The following is a 19,665-nucleotide window of genomic DNA, read 5'->3' on the forward strand; positions in this document are numbered from 1 at the left end:
TTGTCATAAAAATCAATAGAAAATTTCAGAAAGGGCATTGCTGTGGTCTGAATGTGCTAATGTGACATTCACAGGCCAAATTTATCCCTGCAGCAACAACTGCATTCCTGGAGTTCATGCTGTGCCTGATTCAATGCAAGTGCCCAGCCTTAATCTTTTCCTGCTGCTTGCAGCAGGGGAAATTCTACCTTTGCTATTGCACCAAAGGCAGTAGAGAAATTATGCCAGTTCCAGTTCAAATTTGTCATCTCCATTTCAATCTGTCAGTCAGCCTCTGCCACAATAACATAGACAAGTTTGTCTCCTATGATTCACTCCCCACCACCCTCTCCTTGTTGTCTGGCACTGCATCGCTTATATCCCAGTGGGAGTTTTGTTTCACCCACTTGCAGTGATCTGTGTGGATGTTGTGTCTTACAACCCTATTCAATTTGCACACCAGAATTTCCATACTGGTCAAAACATTGGCTACCAGCTTCTGAATGTCAGGGCTTTTCAGGTGTCCCCACCCACTAATGGGCTCTACCAACATGGCAAGGACAGAGAATGAGTTGATTGAAACCTCATTGCCTCAAATCCCCAGGAGAAGTAAGCTGGCTTCCCCCAGAGCTGATGGCTGCCCATCAGCAGGGCACACGCTCTACTAAAATCCCAAGATGAACTTTGACCACTCCCTCATTCCACTGAGGTTTAGGACATGGATCAGACAAAGGATAGTTGGAGAGCTCTGGCCTTCTGCCAGCTGGCTTTAGCCACAGAGAAAGCTTAACTACAGAAGTCGTGCAGACTTTCAAGAAGAAAAGCAACAACACATTGTCAGAGACAGAAACAGATAGCTTTGAAAAGGCTCAAAGGCGGCAGATCAGCAGTCACAAGCTAGCAAGCACTATCAGGACTGCACTAAGGACTGATCAAAACTAACAGAAGTCACAGGAAGTACTTGAACCAAAAGCTAAAAAGAAAAAAGAAATCCCTTCGGCAGCCCCTTTCCTGGGAGTCTGCCATGTCCCACTGCAGCTAATCCTCACACACCACACGGGGGCTGCCCACCACTCACTGTCTCTCTGTTTGGGCACACAGTTGCAACCCAGGCTCCCCCTCCAACCTGGAGCACATGCTATTCCTCCACCTGGCCAGTACAGCTCAGCAGCTAGATCCCTAGGGTTTAACAACATAAAGAGGACAGTCAGAACCCGTGTCTGCAGCCATTAGATTTAGCAGCTTCTGTTGGCAGCACCCCAGAAAATCCCTTTCACCTCCACTGCCATCTAGTGCAATTAAGAGAAAATAAAAATCCGCAAATGCAAGCACCTGTGAGCAGCATTAACCACAAATTATCAGCACAGCTTTCCATCTCCAAATGAACCCAGCTTTTTCCTAGCACTCTCCATGTGCACAGTGTAATCCTTAAGCACTGCTTTAGGTGATAATAAATTAAAGCATACATGGATCTGAGTTGAAATTAAGGTCAAAGCACCTGTTTAAGGAACAATGCAGAAGCCTAAGCTAGATCTCCACAGACCAGATTTGTCATTTGCACTTTCCTCAGTCAGCCACACCAGTGCTGAACCAGCAATGTTACCACTACCTCCACAGCCAGACACACAGCCCAAGGGAAAGCAGCAAGGGAGAATATACAGAACGTTCAGGTAGAAGCAGTGAATAAGCCTTCTATCTTAGTATCGCTGCTATTGAGTTAATGGATTTTTAGTATCCAAACCACCACTACCACAACCCCAGTAACCAGAGCATGAGAACAACTTGCTCCATCCTTCCAGGAGCACTGTGTAACATCTCACTCATGCTGCTGCATTGACTATGCATTGAGTGTGCAAGGGGTCAGATTTTGTTACTCTACATTATTGTTAAAGGAAAGTGAAGGGTTTTGTCTTCTTGTTGAGATGCTTTTAGAGACCAGATTTATAATTTGTCCAAACAAAGCATCAGACTTAAATTCTGGGCAGGTTAATGCCAGCCTGTCACACTCTGGATGAGCAATGCCCTTATCTTGTCCATATAGTTCACATATCACATATAGAGAACTGGAGTGGAAAAACCCTGAGAGACAGAAGAAAATTAGAGTAGAATTAAAATGCGTTTACAGTCAGGAAAGCAAATAAAAAGTCATATTACTCAACAGCTAAGCTGAAAAAGCAAATTGATTTTTTGGTTCACTGACAGAACAAAAAAAGAATTGTTTTTACTCAAAGCAGCTTAGTGTTACTTTACCCTTATTTAAACAAAGGTAGATCCTTTTGAAATTAAAAGTCTCTGCAAGTGAAGAGTAAAGACTGTGCATCTAATGGCTGTTTTTTTCTTTCTTCCCAAACCACAACAAAAAATAAGTTTGCTCCTCTTTTACCAAAGCAGCTTGCACACATTTTCCCCTCTGTCTCTGTAGATCTCATCTCTATACACATCCATATGTACCTGCCTATCTTTCACAATTTTTCCTCATGCTGGCACCTCAGAGTTAACACCACCCATTAGCTCCCCATTCACATTGCCCTGACAGCACCTTGATGCTGAAGAGCAGAGACCGCTACTGGTTAATCAACATTACGAATCTGCCAAGAGATCAGAAAGTTAAGCAGTATTTATTGACTTGCACACATCAATCCATAACCTTTAGCAAACAAAGAGGAAGAAAGCATCAATCCCACTCCTGCCCAAAAAGTATACACGTATTTGGCTGTATCTACTTACTAAGGACAAAGTATATCCATAGTTTTCAGAGTTCCAAAAGGTGCCTAAGGTTTAGAAAACGATTATTAAATATTTGTATTTGTTGTAATTTAAAGTAAAACATTTTTGTAAATTGGAAAAAGCCAATTCACTAACAAAGTTCAGATGACAAAGCTAAGCTGTTAGCCTATGTTTTAAAATGACATTTAATTTGAGCATGAGCTTAGAATTCTTCCTTTGATAACTTTGTAGGCAAAGTACAGAACAGCTATTTCACATAGAAACTACTCAACATCCTTCCAAAGCTGCTATAAATCAAACATACCAAAAACCTCTACTCCAGTGACTCTCTTTTCTATCACAATTTGCCTGCAGTGTTCTCTAATCTATATCTAGATATATATCTATCTATCTATATATATATATATATATACATATATGTATCCATTGTACAACAAAACATAATGAAGCTCATGTGTTTGTGTTCAATCAGTGCTCCCACCTCACAGGACCAAATTCTATTTTCAATAGTGTTAATTACTTTTCTTAACAGCCCTCCTCCATTCACAGCTCTCATTTCATGACATTGCACAGACTTCTGCTAGAGTAACCCATGATTGTGAGAGAGATTAATGCAACAAAACTATCTCAAGTTGATTGGCTTATTATCTACCACAGGATCAGTTCACTTCTTAAATTGCACGCATTTACGGAGCACCAGTAACAAACTAATTGTTTTGTATGCTTCCAGTTAAACCTCTTAATAGCTCATGAGCATGTCGTGGTCTGGGTCCCTCACTCCCCACCAACAGGTCTCTTAGTGAGGAATGACGCAGCACTGCACCTGACATTAACATATTTCTGTGGCTGATAATTAGCAATGAGGAAAAAAAAAACAAGCCCCACTCCAACCAACCAAAGACATGCTGCTGATTTCAGTGCAGCCTTTGTTTCCTTTCTTGTCTGGTATTAAGGTTACCTTAAATCTGAGTTACCAGAGTTTGTTTTCAGAGCTCCACCCCTGCTCTCATACATGCTGGCTCAGGATCTAATCTGTCCAAACCAAGTGGGAGGGAGTTTAGACTGATGTAATAAGAACCCAGGAGTGTGGAGTAGACAGGCTTCAATTCAGGTCTGACACAACAGTGCATCGTTTCTTAAGAAAAACAGCTCATCTACGAAGAGCTAGTTGTGCATTTTGCAGTGCACAACCATCCAACATCTACTTTTTTCCAAGGGGCAATGAGCTGAAGATAACAAGGCGGATTACAAACTATCAGCAAAACTTTCTTTGCACAGCCCCACATCCAGTAACAACCAATACATTCTGCTTTGTTTCCTTTTACACCATCCAATCAACAGCTGCCAGCACCTGGTCACCAACATCCAGGCCCAAGGCCCAGAGCAATCTAATGCACTGTTGAACATTACTTGTATCTGTCTTACTGCATCTCGTGCGTAAGTCTACCAGTGGGAAAAGCAAATGTCTTACTACAGCGGTCAATATCATTTCTAATTGAAATCAACAAAAGACCACAGCATTGAATGAGAATAGGTACTGATGCACACCTCCAACAAGTTCAGTAGGCTTCACAAATGTAGTATTCTTGCCTCCATATGCATCTTTCATCATATTTTCGAGAATGATTATACAGAATGCTTAATATTTCTGAATTAAGTAAAATGAGCCTCCTGTGGCTGGAGATGCTTATTATTCTAGGTACTTTATGTTGTTAGGCTAATTTTATTTAAATCACTATCCACTGCCTGACGCCCTTAATACATTTCATTGATATGCCTTCAGGGTTTTATTTTACCCTAAAATCAACTTTGCTGAAGCAGTATATAAACTCCCTTTCGATTTACCTTTGATTTTACCATTACTAATTCTTCAGATATAGTACATTCCCAATAATAGTAACACAGAGACACTTTTTATTCTATCAGTTCATTTGAGTTAAAACCAAGTAGCAAGGAAGAGCTCACAGCAGCACTCTGGGATTCCACAGGCCCTACTGCCCAGCCTCCCTCCAGCACAGCTGCACAAACCAGACCATAAGCACCTGCACATTCAGCAGGGCCAGCTGGTTGATCCCAGATTAAGGATGATTCCCTCATGCTCCAGAAACCTTCTCATATTTTAGATATTAAGTAGTGCTGTTAACAGTTCCTTTTCCAGCCTTGCCATTCTCACGTTTTTACCTCTTCGTTTTGCAAGACGCATTGCAGTGAGCAATAACCATATTGCTCAGAAAGGGGACAAGCATGAACTCCATAGGAGGCACAGCACTGTGAGCAAACAGGAAACTTTGCTGCAGCTTTACTGCCTTCAACACATCACTGGCGTAATTAAAGCCTCAACACAAGGCTTGGTTTTCACCATAGGCAGTAAAAGACAAAACCAGCATTTCGTGCATCAGCCAACTAGTTCATTCAAGGCTTTTCTAGAAGCCCTCCACAGAACAGCACCCAATTCCTTTGACTTCTGTCACGTGTTTAAGATAATAAATATTTGTCACCCAAAACAGCACCCAAGGGAAAAATCACACATATTAGCCGTAAAGCTAGGCAGCAGAAGATACAGTTGCTTTAAACCCAAGAAAGGTAGTAGCCACAATCCAGTAACAAAGTAATCACTTACCCCTTTCTGAGGATCAGAGCTCACCAAACGCTCCAAAGGAGGCAATCCCAAGCAGAATGCTTCCCTTGTGGCTGCCAGCCCTTAAATGAGGTTAGGGAGGGGTAGAATTGCTTCCACCTGTGCTCCCAGAGCTGGCTACGCCTCTTCACCAGGTGCTCAATCACTGCTTTAGGCCATGACCTAACAGTTCCCATACACTAGCAAAGCAAAGTTTTTAATGCAGAGCAAAAACAACATCAAGACTAGTTACTAGTTTTTCAGTAACTGTATGATGAAGTAATTAGGATAGGATTTGAAGTGCCTTCAGCAAACTCCTTTTAAAGAAAAATCAAGATAGTGAATTATGCTATTCATTATATACAGCCATTAGTAAATATTCTCAACTAACACAGTAACTAGAAAAAGAATTCCTAAAATAAACACTTCAATTTCTCCCATAATTACAGGAAATGAAAACATATTTGGTAATATGAAAATTAATTATTTGTCTACACTGATAAACTTGCAGCTATGATTTTTTTCTAATTAATGAAACCTTGCCTCAAGAATCAAACTCATTTTTTAATTTTTCTTCACTCATTATATTAACAAGATCTTATTCCAGAATTCAAGCATTTTTCTGCTAGTAGTGTGTAACTCCGCATATATGGATGGCAATGACTGCACACCACTTTGTAAAGCTGCCATAGCTTTAAAGGCATCGTTTATAACGTCCAAATATGTCAGATCTGGAATAAAACTGACGTTAAGCTGTATGGTTTCATTGCACATCCAACCCAGCAGCACATTAACAAAGACACGTAAAGAAGACCTCTGAGCACTAAAATGCTGTTCTATCGAGGTGATGGTAATTCAAAGCCACTGGAGAAATCAGTAACATGACACAAACCAACATGTCATGCCTAAGATGCTGGTGCTCCACCAGCTTCAGCTCACATCAGCCAAAATTCCAGCTCAGTAGCAGCAAGCCTGCACTTTGTCCCAACTTAATCCAGTTTGTGCAACACTAAAAAAGAAGTATGATTTTTAAAAAGCTGCCAGTAGACTACAGGGTGTTTTCTACTCTGCTTCAGTCCTTACTGCTACCTTCATTCAAGAGAATGAACCAAGCATATTGCAAAATTAATTCCCTGAAGCCCTTTTGATTTGGAATTGTTTTTAAGCCAGCATGTCTTGTAAGTGTCTTAGACAGCAAGATAAACTAGCTACAGCATCTTGCGATAACATCACATACAACAAACACACTGTCATCATAACCCCGAGGATTTCTTTATCTCTTATATGATTTGTATATTTTGTCCTTGCAAGTGTAAATTATCTTCTTTGCTCCATTTTTTTCCTTTTGCAACTCTGTTATCGCTGCAAGGTCACTACTGTATTATCAGCCACCATTCAGAGAATGCCAGTTGGCCAATAAAGCACCCAATGAAGCCTTCCATCCATCCATCTAAGGACCGTGGGGTGACTGGGAAAGGAATTCTGACATTTGAAAACATAATTCAATGTCAAACTGGCTCATATGCCACTGCAACTCAGATGTGTACTGTACCATAACTACAGCTTTAGATGTAATCACTGTTTTCATCAGGTAGCTAAGAACTCATTCATTCCATCATGCAAATTTTAATCAAGCATGTCACTGAAACATCAGATCTGGCTAGAAGTAATCCGAAGCAGAGCTATTTCAGCTGGTATTTTCAAAGACACACATACACACCAACAGGACTGCAGTTTCATTTGGAAAACAGCGGCAGATCCGTGGTGACAGTCTCCATGCTGTCATCCCTTAACAGCTGCTCCTTCCAAATGAAGTACATGGAGGCTTAGCTTAAGGTTGGAAACCTCGAGCTCAGCCTCTACTGTTTCTTTACAACAGAGATAAGCTAAACCCCAGGAATAAACTTGAACACGTTAAATGTGCTAGAAAAACATGTACCCAAATAATTATAATACATCACTAATAAGGATTAAAAATATTAATAAAATTACATGCAGACATTTCAGTCAATTGTTGGTATCTTTCCAGCTAATTAATACTTGGCACTGCATAAATACTCAAGACTGCATTCTACTCCATTATATTTGTATAAGACAGCTTCCAGAATCATTTTAGGTAGCTACTAATGAGAAATTATTCTTGCTTGAGTAGAGCATTGGACTAAGCTGAAATACAAGGTTTAGTTGCAAAATTAAATTTACCCACAATTGCTAAGGAAATTAATTTCACTCCAGGATTTTGATCCAGCCCCATACCTACTATGAATGAACAAGTTTCTCCAAATATCCGAGCCTTGCTATACACATCAATCCTCATCTGTTTGCAAGACAATATCCTATAGCTGGGATAAGCCTGAAGAATCTATCTACATGTTGTGTAAGTCTTTCTGGTGTACCTTTCCCTCACAGCAGAAAGTCATTTTTCTTCAAGAGCTAAATATGAACACGTGTCTTGTCTGTAGATCAAACACAATGAGTTTGCCTGGCTCCTCCCTCTCTCAGTGGCTGCCATAGTAGCCCTTGCTCTGGCACACACATTTTCCAGAAGTGACAACTGGTGCTTATTTAGCTTTGGAATTCTGGCTGTATGGAATCATTCATTTGGACAGTCTATAATGCCAGCCTCCAAAATGCCAGCCAGACACTGTAGCATAGATGCTAAAAGCCCTTCTACCCATACTAAAACACTGGCATCTCCACATTGGAGTTTATATAGTCATTTATACTTGTACAAAGCACATATGCACCCTGCTATAGATGTGCTTAGGATAGTTGCAGAAGTATCTGACCTGTCAGATGGGAATAATTGTCTGCTGACCCTAAATCTTCATCACTCCAGAGTTCTGGGATATTATCAGTTTCTATACCCAGGAATCAACCGGTTCCAATTTGGGATTTCATCCCATCTTTTTCCCAGTTATACTGCACGTTATCCTCTTGCATTATCAAAAGTGAAATGAACCATCTTCAGAGCTCTACCAAATTCACACTCTACACAGAAGAGGGGTAACTTCAACTCTTGTCTTATAGAAACAGTAACTTACTGTAACAGTAGGATTTCTGAAAGAAACAGTTTCAGCTGATGATTGTACCTTCTCCACCAAAAATTAAACCATAACATTTAAGTCACAGAATCACAGAATCACAGAATCACCCGGGTTGGAAGGGACCCCAAGGATCATGTAGTTCCAACCCCCCTGCCTAGCAGGGCCACCAAACATACACATTCAGATCAGGTTGCCCAGGACCCCGTCCAACCTGGCCTTAAACACGTCCAAGGACGGGGCATCCACAACCTCCCTGGGCAGCCCGTTCCAGGGCCTAACCACTCTCCTAGTAAAGAACTTCCCCCTAACATCTAACCTAAATCTTCCCTCCTTCAACTTAATACAACAGGACAACAGGAATTTTCTGTTCCCGCCAAGTCCGGAGGATGACAGAACTAGGCAGGCTATCATCACACTGTCAAAAATTCTTCAAGCTGCTTTCTGCTGCTACTACTTCAGCCCAGTTTTTAATAACCACAGCTCACCCTGCTCCCTGCCAAAGTCTTCCCCTGTTGGAACACAGTCACTGCCGACTGGCAGGACTGCTTCAAGGAGAAAGGCTTTGCCGTATGTCTGAAGCGTATTTTTTCTCCTCCCTCAAAGAGCAAATGCCATTTAGTGGCAGTTCCCTGTCAGCTAGGCGTGACTGGCAGGTTGCTTATATTACTTTTGAGAACAGGACTTGCAAATACCCACTTAAAACTTCTAAGAAAGCACAAGCCAAGAGTCTTAGCAGTTCTTCAAGAGGACAACCTGAGGTTAACTGTTCCATTAACATGCAATAGTAAAATAGATTTACATAAATAGAAGTGCTTTGATTTTAAGCAGCATTCTTTCTCCTCAAATCATTCCACGGCAGAGTCCTGACCTTAGTCAAGCAACCTTTGAACTAACAGCTTAAGAAATCTCTCACACTCAACTTCCAAGACTGTTCTGGTAGAGCCCTCCCGGCAGAACACAGAGTATGTACTAGTCAGACTTCTACGTATATCAGTGTCAGTTTTATATACACCAGGCCTTTATTATTTACCACAGCCAGCCTTTTCCTCGTTGACACAGGAGTTATCTCACTTGAGATCTTGCTTAGATTTCCCTTGAAATCAAAGCCAAGGGTGCACAGAGCATGCTTTGCACAGCACTCACACAGAGCCCCTGCAGGGACTTTCTCATTGCAGGTGTTCACCTTGCGTCAACATTTGTAACAGAAAGGAGAGGGAAACAAAAATGAAACAAAGAAAACAAACAAACCAACCTACCATATGGACAGCTTGTCTCAAAATTCAGGAGATAAGGCCCCGGTCTTGCAAGATGCATCCTTACAAGTATTTCTTATTCACATAAATAATCCCCAGTGAACTCAGCAAAAGAGCAAAGCGATACGTTAGCCAAGCATCTGCAACCTGTCAGGATACGCCAAACGCTGCAGCGCATCAGCCTATACACGTATCCCTGAACAAATGTGAATACTTCCAGCACTGAACACGGTTTTAAGAACAGTATAAGAAATTAACAAACATCAGCACTCCTTGCAAAACTTGAAGAATCTCTACAGAATTTTACTGATCTACACCTTTGTACAAATGGTGGAAGACGCATCTCCCCAAGGACAGCAGCAGCACCTCACTGCCTGTCCACCATCTTGTTGGGAACAGAAATCCCACACATGAGAATGCTGAAATCTTTGGGAAAACCTGCATTCATGACTAAAAGCTCACATATTCAAAAGCTTGTCGCTTTTGCCAACCACACCTATAGGTCCACTACCTCTCCCTGCAAAACCTTCTTTGCTGTTAATCAGATTGGAACTTGGAACAAATAAAAAATAAAATAATAATAATAATAAAAAAAAACCACAGGTTATCAGTCTGAAATTATGACCTTTCTCAGAGGGATCAGACATACCTTAGCTCAGCCTGCGCATTCCACACAGCACACCACCTCTGGAGCTGATGTAATGCCGGCAGCCATCTTGTTGACCCACAGCCACACTGAGGTAATGCCAGCAGCCATCTTGTTGACCCACAGCCACACTGAGGTAATGCCAGCAGACCACCCTGCTGACCCACAGCCACACTGACGTAATGCCGGCAGCCATCTGGACTCCCCGCAAAACAGAAAGCATCCACCTGAGGCAGCTTAATGGCTGCTGCAAATGGTTGAAGGCTCTGTTACAGAGCTGAGGAGGAGCATCTCGATGCAGACAGACCCCCTGAGCACTGGAGGAAGGTGGCTCAACCACTCTAGGCACAGGGTCCACTGCTGCCCCCCACATGCAGCTGCCCTCACTTGGACCCAGCTGGCTCTGCAGCTCTGCAGACTGCAGGGACCAAAGCAGCATGGTACCCATGGCAGCAGAGCTCTAAATTTGCACATTTATCATCATTTTCTCTCATATATATACATATTTTTTTAAGTATGATGAAGGAATCCTGATTTATGCTAATGATGAAAGACTAACGACTGCAGCATTCAAGTATAGGTACAATTTCTTCAGCAAAAAGAACAGTATCCAATAGCATGAGACTAAATTTAGGGAATGTAATCTGCATCTCTATGCTTGACTCTCAGTAAGCCCACCTCCCTTTCTTTCAAGCCATCACCACCACGTTCTTCCTCAGATTATAAAAAGGAGAAAAAGAAGGTTCTGATGGATTTTCAGAATTGATATAAGTTTTAGGGTACTTCTCCAGGAGACATAACCCCATTTTCTTTTCAACTAATTCTGAATCCTATCCTTCCTTTATATACATATATATATACATATATATAAAATCTCTGGATTATTTTTAGTTGCACTACATGTATCCACATGTACAGAAGCAGGAAAAAATCAGACTGTTCTTTAAAAACCATGTTTCGAATAAAGAAATCTTACCATCCCACTCCTATAAAAGCTCCCCAACTGGATTGGTGAGGAAAGAGTCTGTGGTTTCCCAAACCTGTCAAGCCAATGCTCCTTCTGAACTGATGCACACTGATGTTATACTCAAGAGAACTAATCTTTGATAGGAAGCAAATTGCATTCTCCATTAGGATAAATTTCCAGACTAAAGAAATGTGTCTAATTTTAATTTGCTACACACAGATAATTGACTTTATACTGAAATTGCAGTCATTTAATATTTATCATATTCAGACTGACAAGCAACCTGGGAAGTAGAAATTACTGTCCTCAGGTTTTATTTATGAGGTTATTTTTACTTACTAAAAACAAGTCAGAAAACAATTTTACCCATTCCCAGGACACATACACAGTTAGACCCCAAAGACTGCTTCAGACGTGACATGCCACAAAATCACATCAAAGATTCCATGTTTGTAAATCAGCACCGAATCAAGCAAATCTGCAGAGATACCATAGCATAGCTACAGCTGATACCAAGAATACCAAGATGAAGTTTTAGGTTTTGTCTCCAAAATCTTCCACTTTTGGCTCTTCATTTTGTATCATCACACTTTCTGTACTGCATGCATGGCTCTCTATTTGTCAATAATCATGTTGTTGCCCTCAGCTACGTGACTGCAGTGTATTGCAGAGACACTTGGGCTCCATAAAATCAGTTGCCTTCCATGTTCATAGCTGTTTAACCATGGTGCTGTGAAGGTCAGCCCTATGCTACCTTTACTTTTTATTCATCTTTTTCCTGCGGTGTGTTCAACACTGCAGCAGTTAATTCACAGCCCCATTCTCCCTCTATCCTAGCTTCATGTTTAAAACACCTTCTTAAGATGCCAGGACCCCTTTACCAACTGTAGCAGGGAGGAATGATCTGAATCTGAATGATTTCCTACCCTTCAAACGAGCGCTTCAAGTAGCAAAGGTGGGATTGGATGTAAAGGAGCAGAAAATATTTCAGGGAAAAACTGAGAAAGGTGTTATTTGCATCCTAACCTGGAAACGAAAGGAAAATAAATCCAAGCCTCCAACCCATTTTTGAAAACTGAAGACTCTTTCCTTACCTGGCTGAAGCAGTGAATTTCTGCAGATGAGAGAAGCTTATTTTGCATGGTGGCAGATATACATGAACAACCTCAGCAGCTACCAGTAATACGAGGTGTATCTCATATCCACCTGAATTTCTCTGATTAAATGGCTGGCCTGCATAAACATGAGCTTTCAAGACAAGGTTTGGCTCTCTGCAGAACACTCTGCATGTTCTGACTGGAATCATTTGAATACACAATCCCTTTTCAGGAGAAGCACCTGGCAATTTCAGATTTCCTTCTGTCACCAAATGAAATGGAAGAAAACAAAAAAGACATAGAAGTCCAGTAACATGAAATTTCCAGAATTTTTGGAGGCAAATACAAACCTACTTTTATTAAATCAAAGGTTCTTGTTCCATTATTTATTTTTACCATTACTGTATGGAATTTACTTTAGATAATATAATAAAATCAGAAAAGTTACTTGGAAGGAAAAAATGGCTCAGTATGCTGCTTTACCTTTTTAAATGTGTTATTAAAACCAACACTTCCTCACAAATTTAATCCATCACATTTTATTTTTATTCTTATTGCCCATGTTGACCTGAGTATTTAGTTCCCATAGATAAAAAAGTTTGCGATTACATGCCATAAAGTATTTTCATCTTGAATATAAATGGAAGTAACCTTTCCAAGCAGAATATATTAACATATGCTGGAGAATCCATTGATTATTCTAAGACCTCTTTCTTTCAGCCTTTAATCACTAAAGCCATCATTTCACAGTCAGTTTTACAAATGGCAAAAGAACCAATAGCTCTCATGAGAATGCCTTTTTTTCTCTTCCTCATTCCAGGCAAGGTCTCATAAATGTGCCATCTTCTAGTAGCTTTTCTTTTTTTTTAAATAAAGCATAAATGTCATTCCTTCCCTAAAATGATAAACAAACTTTATTCTTCAGAATACTACTAAGATCCTTGCAAATTAAATAATCCTCATCTTATAGTATGCAAATGGCTTCCCCCTCTTTTATATTATCATTTCGAGCAGCAGGAAATTAGAAGAAACCAGAAACTGAAATATCTCCAGGCACTTTGAAGAAAATGGAGAAACAAATCAGTTGTTCTCGAGATATTGAGAACAAAGTTGATATACTACACCTTAAAAAGGACTCAAATAAGGAGACAATATTTAGTATCTGTGGAAGTAAATTTTCACGTACTCAGGAGATGAGTGTCATCCTGATCTTTGTAACTATCTCTGTCCCATCTTAAATCAGTAAAAGTTCAAGCTCCTTCCTCTACGAAAAACAGCAAAACTAAGGATTTCAGTGCATTACGTGCTTTCTTTAAGTGCTTTTTTCCCAGCTTCCTGAAGCACCATGCCATCTTTTTGAAGCTACTTCTAAAGGCTTTGTCCCTCAGGAGTCTAAGTGATGAGGAGCATAGATCCTCTAACAGGGAATAGGAGTGGGCACTGCAAAGCTCAGTGGCAGCAGTGTAGGTGCCAACTACTTTGGATCTCAGTGGCCATCCTATAGACTATTAACTTGAATTTTCATCTTTCATCTGTCCAAACCCTTTAGACTGTAAAGCCTTTAGGCAGTGGCATTTTATAATAGAATAGCTAGAATGATGAGCATTACAGCTTCCACTTGGCTTTCAGAATGCCTTCACACTTCAGCTAATAAATAACAACGTGGAACAATGCCCACACCAATTTAGCACTAAAATGTCCCAGATTTCCAACATGTGCTTGACAGACAAAGATTGAAAATTTCCTTGCTGTTAACAAAATCTTATTCTGAAATGTGGTAATACCAGAGGAGTTTGGATTGTTATGCACCTTATGGATGTGGAGCAAGTGAATACAAGGGGTTCCAAGGGGTTGATGGATGAAAAGAGCTTTTGGCTGTCAGTTGTATATTCTGACATTTAATCAAATTATTTAAAAAAATATTTTAGCAAATAAGATTAGTGCAACATGAGGAATTAGAATTGATTCAGTGAATTTTCTTAAGCAAAGGATGATTTTAGATGCAGTTCTTGGTTATGATCACCAGAACTAGAGTTGGAATTTTGGTACCTGAGAGAACAGAAACTGAAACAGTTGAAGAAAAAAACACTTGAAACAAGGGAGATCAGAGAAGTTCTGCAGAACTGTAAGCAAATTCATAAAGGAGGTGGTCTCTCATTCACATCTCAAATATCTCTAACAAAATAAACCTGAGAAAGGAAGATGAAAGACAACAAAGAAATTAGGCTCTTCTGCAAAAATGTAGTTGATGAACAGTCTAACACTTGAGCATAAAACACGCTATAGAAAAGACAGGCATTAAATGACTTCATCCAAAGGATAATTCTGCTCTGGGGACACAGGAACAGCAGCTGGGAAGCGCTAAAAGTCTTTTGTTCATTTGAAAAAAGTTTGGAGCATAAGCGCCTCTTGCTCTGGTCAGTGTTGCCATTTTTGCGCCCCACACAAGCTGTCAACCCCGGGGAACAGCATCTAGGGAAAGCTGGAGTTGCTAAGTTTCATGGCCTCCTGATGGCATTCCAGCGGAAGGAAGGCTGCATACTAACGGTGCTGCTGCTACAACAGCCCATGTTGATTCAGAAATAATCATATCAGTGCTGATCTCCTTTTGAACAGATCATTAATAAAAACTAGGTTAGCCAGGAGTTTTGTCTCCATTTGCACCAGGTGCTAACACTTGCCACCCTTGACCAGCTTTGTACAAGTCAGTGTGCAGTTCTCTTTGAATCACTCCTGACATTACCTAGTGCTCAACATGCCAGTGTTTGCAGTGAGACTCCATCGCTCCTCAGCGTCACTGTGGGTAGGCTCTGTGATGGTCTGAACAATAATGTCATTGCCCAACTTTATCTAGTGCTGCATCAGAAATAAGCAGAAGAGAAGCCAGCAGTCCAAAGGCACATGAGGGTCTGTAGTCACAACATACCAAGTGTTCTGCTTTCATAGTTAAGAATCACACAGAATGTAATCAGTGCAACTCATCTGCCCCAATTTACCTTGCATAATAGAAAAAACACTAACTACTATTGGGTATTTTTATAAAATTGCATTATTTAAATTGATTTAATACTGTATTAGCTTCCTCTTTCCTCCCAGCAACAGAGCATGTACATAGGAAGTTTGATTTGGAACAGAAATCTGTGTTTGTATAGACCAAGATTAATTGTATAGATAAAAATTAATGAATGCAATAATTACAGACAGCATTCACTACCAGAAAGAACACAGGCTCACTGACCTAGCACCTCAGGCAGGGATTTATGGATGCAGTTTTTTGCTAATTAGTTCAATGGAGAAAAGAAATGTTGCACAGCACAATGAGGAATAAAAGCTAAGCAGGCAAAATATGTACGTGCCCTCTGTCTTTAGTCTCTTGTGCTACTTCCTTTCTTTGTTTACTCTGTTGGTATATAAATGGCTGAAGACTATGAAAACAGAAGCCTTCTAATTGTGTAGGTCATCTTTTTTATTAAGAAGCTGGGTTTTTTCAGTATTTTGCTTTTTTTTTTCCCCCCTCTCCTGTATAAGATCTGTTTGCACACCTCAAGCGCAACAGCACACCAAGACACTGAAGCCTTATTTACACACAAATTCCCAGCTGAGCCTGGACCTACGCAACAAGCATTTTGCCGGGGTATGGCATCTGTTTTCAGGAGACATCACACTTGTAGCCTGGGAATGGAAGTTTTGACTACCCAATGCCCTTGTAGCAAAGGATGCAGGAAAAACAGCAGCTCAATTACAAAACAGCCATCTGTTCTACATACTTAAGACACAGCAGGATGAGCTGGTACCAGGTTTCATAGATCAGGAGCAGAGAATTTTATTTTAAAATACATATTAAATTTGTGTTTTAACTATTTACTTAGGTACCTGAAAATGCACATACATGTATTCAAAAGCATTTAATTTTTTATTCAAAACATGTGAAATTGTTTGCCTAAATCCTCTTAGAAATTTTATCTTTTTGGCACTGAAACATCTCCAAGCACTGGCTTTCAGCACTCCAGGAAGTCTAGTTGCAAAGAAAGATAAACAGCCTTTATTTTAAGGAAGACTGGGAAAAATGCTAGTGGGTTAGCAGAGGATCAAGCTAAGATGATGATCACCACTGGGCTAAACATGTCGAGGAAGTCCCTTGCTCCCTGATAATGAGGAGAAAAAAATGCGACCAACTAAGGATCAGCTAGTTGTCCAGTTCAGCTACTAGTAAAGACAAATGCCAACATTAAACATTAAGCAGTTAAAATTACTGAACATGAAGTACAGGATAAATGCCTTGTGTTTGTATTTTGGGTTTTGTGATGTACACGTTAATCAGATTTGATACCAATGACATTAATCATCTTGTCCTCCCCCAAGAACTGTACCTGTTACACTTTCACATAGTTATTTACAACATTGTTTCTTGCTGTTTCTCCCTTCTGCAATGTCATAGTCCCGCAATATACTACTGCAAAAGGGGAGACATTTGTTTTGTCTATTCCACAGTACCTGAACTGCTCTGTACACAAGTCCCAGTGCAGGATCTGAATCTACATGAGCCAAAGTTTCAACCTGTAGAACTGGAAGTTAGACACAGAGAAATCAGTTACTTCCCAAAGCACCAAAGACTCTATTTTTTACTCTGGTGCTCACTGGAAACAAAAGCACAGAAAACAAAACTGTCACCTCACAAAGTCCATCCACACCACCAAAATTGTAATTCACCATCTTATTTTGCATCCTTTGTTCAGTGCTTATCGATAGCACCACTGACGTATCAGTTACTCCACTACCACATAGTTTTTAAAGACCAATTTTGGGCATCTCTCTATTTCCTTAGGAAATTCAGTGCTACGTTCAGGATTCGCCAAGACACGATGAAGTCTCACCATGTCCCAGGCAACACAGGAATGACTGAGAAGTCCTTGGGCATGCATAATGACCAAAGGGTTGAAAACTTCTGCATACCATAAATCAAGACTGGGCTTCAGCAGAAGAGAATCAAAATAACATCAAGTGCAAAATGATACAAATCTGTAATATTTCCAGCTAGTGGAAAGGCAGGCGAAATAGTGTGACACATCAGTGTCTGCAGGCATGCTGACTTTTTAGAAAGATGGCAGGAATAAGCAACAAGACAGCTGATGGCAACATTACAGAACACCTTACGCGATCTCATGAGACTTTTATAAACATGAAAAGAAACAATTCAATTTTTTATTTTCCTTTGTGAAGCTCTGACTTAATTATATGTTACTAGTTCCACATCTGCTCCACATAGCTTAAGATATCACTGCTGGACCAAGCTTTGTACAAGTATACAGTGCCACATGAATGCTTACTGATACCACAGAGCTCCTTACAGAGCTTGTTCTGAAGCTGACATTTACTACGTAAGGTTGGACTTTCCTTTCCTTACGCAGAAAGAATGACAGACTCTTGTAGTTGTATTTCACAACTGCTCCAAGCCACCAAAAGATAATAGTGCAGCTGGAATGAAGAACAGAAGTAAAATACTGTTCCTGATTTAAATGCATAATGAAATTTGCATCCAATTTCCATGCTTACAAAAACAAAATAATGTGTTTCTCTCTGCACACAAACAGCTTTGCTCCTGTAGTGATGCAGAGGGCTGTTTCAGCCAGGCTTAGAATCACAGGTAATGCTTAAACTTTGTCAGAGGTGTCTTGATGGCAGAGTGCAAACCACCAGACCCCAAGCCTCCAGATGTGTTATTTGATCAACATTTTGATCATGTCTGACAAAAGGAATCATCCAGGTGCATCACCTGACAGGTGAAGAAAGGAGAGAAGAAGTCCACAACAAGAAAGGGAAGATGGGCAGCATCTCCTTCAGAAGGAGTGAGTTTTACAGTACAGAACAGAGTATCAATGTGCTTCCTAGTGAGAGCTGAAGAAAATACTTTAATGAAGCAAATACTGGACATCATAAAAACAAAGCAGTTTGTTTTCCTGTGTTTTACATAAGCGCCTATTATTTTCTCTTCTGCCTGAGAGAAGGGAAGCTTGGAGTGAGAATATGTTGCCGGTTTGACAAAATGCTATGCAGCAAAATAATAAATAAATATAAGTAGCCAGAGTCTGTGTGATAAGAGACCTGTGAAGAAATTGGAGTTTTTGTGGTGGGGATTTAATTATTCTAGTATTGACAAGAATGAGAATTAAGGGAGGAATCAACAGGCTGACTTCCACAGGCAGTAAAAAACAGGTTTATCTTTCACTGTTTATTGAGCACTTAGATATAATAAATTCAATAATGGTCTGGTGGGTATTACTGCTTTATGACAATATATCACAGGGCTTAAAGTAATCATGGTCTTAGGCTATGAAGGTAACAAATAAAACTTCAGACAGCATCAGGTTGTTAAGCTCAAATATTCCCAGAAAGGCAGTGGAAAAGGAAGGGGGAAAACAAGGAAGAAGAGGTGATGTTTAAAGCAAGCAGAGTAAATAATGTAATCATGTTGATCTTAGTAATAGCAAACAGTTAAAAGTAATAGTAGAAGTTACTGGAGTAAAGCACCAACATATCAAATGAAGACAGAAAGCAATTACAAAAGGTATAATAAAAAACTGAAAGGACAAGCTAGCTGATGTAAGAAGCTCACAAAAGCTCTGTAAAACATTCAAGGGGAAAAAGTTGCGCTTGCTAATAATAATCCACAAGGGCTCAGGCAATGCTAATTAGCGTAGAGCTGCTCTTCATGTGTACAAGGACATACAGCATGTTCCAGGTTTAAACAACTGAATGATGAAGATTAAACTCATTGGTGTTCTTTTAAAAGTTAAAAAAAAATAAAAATAATAAAATCACAGAATTCTGGCATCCAGAATTTAAACCAGAAACAGATTTAGTGGACTTCTGGAGATTTTTTCTAAAGCCACCCATCTATCTGTAAGGAAAACATGACTCACCACACGTAAACGCACCCAGCTCTCAGCAGGATTTGAGCCCACTCTTCTGTGCACAACTCAGCAAATCTGACCACCTTTGGGCTCTGTCTACCATACCTGCTTTATTGCCTCCACCTTTCCAACAAGCTCAGTTTAAATTACTTTCGGACTAGGAAAAAAATAAAAATACAGACACCATGCAAAGATGGGAATACAGATCAGGAGGCAAAATCATCTTAGAATTCAATTCCACGTTTAGCCCCAGCTCTCCAAGAGTGCTTACATTCCTCCTGGAGTCACTTACATTTCTAATAGGATTTTCAAAGGCACCTTACCTTCAACATCCTCAGTGCCTGTTGTGTGTTTTCTTAAGCACAGGGCTGAAAAGAGTGATCCCTACTTATTACAACAGCTGTTTCTATCTAAAGAACAA

General features: G+C 40.1%; 1 long non-coding RNA gene across 2 annotated transcripts in view; it reads right to left on the reverse strand.

Annotated features, from left to right (window-relative positions):
- The window catches only part of LOC125700716 (uncharacterized), a 78,092-nt gene extending 72,720 nt beyond the window's left edge, over positions 1 to 5,372 (reverse strand). For both annotated transcript variants that reach the window (XR_007380030.1, XR_007380031.1), the window contains exon 1: positions 5,327 to 5,372. This is a non-coding gene — a long non-coding RNA (uncharacterized LOC125700716). The remainder of the gene's footprint in view (positions 1 to 5,326) is intronic.
- Between the last annotated feature and the right edge of the window lie 14,293 nt (positions 5,373 to 19,665).

The sequence above is a fragment of the Lagopus muta genome, chromosome 15, assembly GCF_023343835.1.
Source record: "Lagopus muta isolate bLagMut1 chromosome 15, bLagMut1 primary, whole genome shotgun sequence".
Classification (NCBI taxonomy): Eukaryota; Metazoa; Chordata; class Aves; order Galliformes; family Phasianidae; genus Lagopus; species Lagopus muta.